This window comes from Triticum aestivum, chromosome 1A, assembly GCF_018294505.1.
Source record: "Triticum aestivum cultivar Chinese Spring chromosome 1A, IWGSC CS RefSeq v2.1, whole genome shotgun sequence".
Classification (NCBI taxonomy): Eukaryota; Viridiplantae; Streptophyta; class Magnoliopsida; order Poales; family Poaceae; genus Triticum; species Triticum aestivum.
The window spans coordinates 1,217,498-1,222,207 of record NC_057794.1 but is presented as its reverse complement, the minus strand read 5'-3'; positions in this window follow the sequence as shown (position 1 = coordinate 1,222,207).

Below are 4,710 nucleotides of genomic sequence, written 5' to 3'. Positions count from 1 at the left end.
GGCCAACCTCACTGTGGCTGCGGCCCCTCCGGCCGTCGTCGTGGCCTCGGTCTCCCCCGCTGCGCCCCATTCGGGCGCTCAACTGCGCCTCTCCCCGTTCGCCCGCCCCGGTTGGGCTGGGTCCCTGACCAGTGGGGTCGGCCCCACTGTTAAAACGAAAATGAAAAAAAAGGGGAAAACTAAATATTAAAAATAATAATTAAAATATTAATTAATTAATTAATTAATTAGAGAATTAATTAACTTAATTAAATCAGATTAGATTTAACCTAATCACTAATTAAAGCTAATTAACCACTGTTAATTAAATCTGATTAGGTTAATTAGATAACAGAGACTGACATGCGGGACCCACCTGTCAGGGTTGACTCAGTCAACCCCTGTTGACTGCTGACGTCAGCATGACATCATGCTGACGTCATTAATACATTTTTTCGAATTAATTAAATAAATAATTAAATTTCAGAAATTAATAAAATCTTTAGAAAATCATATCTTTTAATCCGTAACTCGGATGAAAATGTTTTCAACATGAAAGTTGCTCAGAACGACGAGACGATTCCGGATACGCAGTCCGTTCGTCCACCACACCCCCTAACCTATCGAACCCGCAACTTTCCCCCTCCGGCTCCTCTGCCCGAAAACACGAAACACCGGGAATACTTTCCCGGATGATTCCCCCTTAACCAGTACCACCTCATACCACGTTAGGGCACGCCTAGCATCGCTTCTTGACATGTCATGCATCGATATGCATCTGTTTACTTGGTATTCATTGTTTCTTCCCCCTCTTCTCTCCGGTAGACTACGAGACCGACGCTGCTGCTGCCCAGTTCGACTACGGAGTTGACGACCCCTCTCTCTTGCCAGAGCAACCAGGCAAGCCCCCCCCCTTGATCACCAGATATCGCCTATTCTACTCTATACTGCTTGCATTAGAGTAGTGTAGCATGTTACTGCTTTCTGTTATACCTATTCTGATGCATAGCCTGACATTGATGCTACACCTGTTGATACCTTACCTGCAATCCTAAATGCTTAGTATAGGATGCTAGTTTATCATCATTGGCCCTACATTCTTGTCAGTCTTCCTTGCTATACTATTGGGCCGTGATCACCTGGGAGGTGATCACGGGTATATACTATACATACTACATACTACACAGATGGTGACTAAAGTCGGGTCAGCTCGAAGAGTACCCGCGAGTGATTCACGGATTGGGGGCTGAAAGGACCTTGTCCCGACGGCCCTCTGTGTGGATCTTTGTGGCGGAGCGGCAGGGCAGGTTGAGACCACCTAGGAGACAGGTGGGCCTGGCCCTGTTCGGCGTTCGCGGATACTTAACACGCTTAACGAGATCTTGGTATTTGATCTGAGTCTGGCTACGAGCCTATACGCACTAACCATCTACGTGGGAGTAGTTATGGGTATCCCGACGTCGTGGTATCAGCCGAAGCACTTCAGACGTCAGCGACGGAGCGGCGCGCGCCGAATTGGACTGGAACGCCACTAGGCTAGGTCTGCTTTCGGCCGCCCTCGCAACGTGCAGGTGTGCTATGGGCGATGGGCCCAGACCCCTGTGCGCTTAGGTTTAGACCGGCGTGCTGGCCTCTCTGTTGTGCCTAGGTGGGGCTGCGACGTGTTGATCTTCCGAGGCCGGGCATGACCCAGGAAAGTGTGTCCGGCCAAATGGGATCGAGCGTGTTGGGCTATGTGGTGCACCCCTGCAGGGAAGTTAATCTATTCGAATAGCCATGATCTTCGGTAACAGGACGACTTGGAGTTGTACCTTGACCTTATGACAACTAGAACCGGATACTTAATAAAACACACCCTTCCAAGTGCCAGATACAACCGGTGGTCGCTCTACCTCAGGGATACGAGGAGAGGATCGCCGGGTAGGTTTATGCTACTCGAGATGCTACTTGGAGATGCTACATGGAGGACTTCCATCTACTCTCTTCTACATGCTGCAAGGCGGAGGCTGCCAGAAGCGTAGTCTTCGATAGGACTAGCTATCCCCCTCTTATTCTGGCTTTCTGCAGTTCAGTCCACTGATATGGCCTCCTTACACATATACCCATGCATATGTAGTTTAGTTCCTTGCTTGCGAGTACTTTGGATGAGTACTCACGGTTGCTTTCTCCCCCCTTTTTTCCCCTTTCCTTTCTATCTGGTTGTCGCAACCAGATGCTGGAGTCCGGGAGCCAGACGTCACCGTCGATGACGACCCCTACTACACTGGAGGTGCCTACTACTACGTGCTGCCCGCTGATGATGACCGGGAGTAGTTTAGGAGGATCCCAGGCAGGAGGCCTGCGCCTCTTTCGATCTGTATCCCAGTTTGTGCTAGCCATCTTATGGCAACTTGTTTAACTTATGTCTGTACTCAGATATTGTTGCTTCCGCTGACTCGTCTATGATCGAGCACTTGTATTCGAGCCCTCGAGGCCCCTGGCTTGTATTATGATGCTTGTATGACTTATTTTATTTGTAGAGTTGTGTTGTGATATCTTCCCGTGAGTCCCTGATCTTGATCGTACACATTTGCGTGCATGATTAGTGTACGATTAAATCGGGGGCGTCACAAGTTGGTATCAGAGCCGACTGCCTGTAGGAATTCCCCTTCCAACTCCTTGGCCGAAGTCGAGTCTAGACTTTACAAAACTTTTACTAACATGGCTGTGCGGCCCATGGGCCCACGTCGCCATTGGGTGGTATTAGGATCTTTTACTCCTCGACCTTTACTCTGGGATTCTGAACTCTCTTCTATTCGGGTTAAACGATTTTGCTAAAAACAAAACTAACTTTAGGTTCTCGCAAGTACTTTTTCCCGGAGAGCCCCTCACTTCAGATGATCGCCTGCTACACCAGAAGATTCCGAAGATACTCTATGATGTGCTCTCGAGACTATGTGCCATCGCTTTTGCAATTCACTTCCATCGATAAATCCCTCTGGATAACTACTTACACCTATCGTTCATATTGTCATCCCCAGTTGCTCTTGTTATTACAGGATGTCCTAAAATACTCTTCGTTATTCCGAGAATTCTTACGCTTACTGCCCTGCAGTTCCTTGCTGCATGAATACCCCTTCGAATAAATCCTCGCACTTGACGAGTATCCGCTCATCCCTAGTTGTTCATGTGTTTCACAAGAGTCTTTGAAATAATATTCGATCTTCCGAAAATCCTTTGGGGCCTTTGGCTCTTGAAATTCTTGCTTGCTTGCATTATGGATAATTCCATAAGTCTCGTAGTCATATTGACATTCCTTGTCATTACCATTTTGAGTCTGTTGACTCAATATGTTTGCGAATACACGCAATCATCATTGATCCTTATAAATTACTTTTCCGACTGAGCTGCCATTCTTTTTACTGGAATTGGTTCTCGACCAACCCAATTGTCTTTGATTGTACCCTACGGCTATTCAACTTATCCACCCCTAATCAGAGCATTGCTTCTGATCCCTTGATTGGGAAATCATAATTTCTTTGCATTTGACGATTGAGTTAGTCAGTTGTTTCTATAATTTGCTTCCTCTAGTTGAGTACCGATGCTCACGTGAGATCCCTTGTGGACCACCAGATCCTATGTTGGATTTTATCTGACAATGCCCTTCATATTCGATAAACTTGTGAGCCTTTTTCTCGGATACATAATGCCTTTGGTAAATTGTATCGTCTGCTTCCTCAACCATGCTCTGCCTTCCAGCTTGAGTTAATTACTTCTAAAAGATTCTGGTATAGGATTCTAAGATGCCCCGATGGGTTGAACCTATGCCTTCTCTAAACCGTGTGAACCCGAAAGTTTTCACGAGTCATACTCTTCTGGTGCTTCACCAGATAAAATTTCAACACTGCAACTTCATCGAACGTGAGAAGTGAATGAAAGGTTATGCATTGGAGAAGTGGGAGTCGACCTTGAACTTGTGTTCATGCCCATGGACACGATGTAGATCTTATCATTAAAGCTTCTCTTAAATGAATTATTCCCTTGGTATAAGTTTTTCTTATATCAGGGATCTGGCCTTTTGCATCCGTGGTTCCGACCATGTTTGTTCTTCTTTGATTCCATTTCTCGGACAAGTTAAACAATTGTCTTCTATGGATCAATACCCCAGTCCAACCTTTACTTTGATCTTCTGTCGAGTATTACCCCCCTGGTATCTCGAGATTATCATGGAACCGCATAACTTTTTATGAGTTCATCAAGTACTACCTTCCCACTGATTCCAATTTCTCACAGGCTCTGAGTTATTGAACACTCAAAGACCCCGATAACTGAACCGAGTCCGCTCTACGGTTCAACAACTCTTCAGTAAGCTTCTATAAGTACGAGTTTGTACCCGATCACGCCATTCCTAGCCTGTTTGGCTATATCATTGTCGTGACGATTCTAACTGTGCTACCTGGTCCTTATTCTCGGAGCACCAATTTTCGACGATGAACTAACCTTACGTCGATCCTCATCGTCATATCATTTCGCCTTGAACAACAAGCTTGGTTTCGAGTGGTGTCGTACCCTTGGTTCCAATAACCTTTCACTTCATCATTGTTTGACTTGATGTCATCGTCGATCGATTACATCTTCGTGAAATCTCTCGACAAATGTGTCGTGATCATCATCATCATTCTGAGCTCATCCAGGATATCAATTGGATTCATGATGAGAAATACCATCCTTGCCTCGATGAATTGTATTATC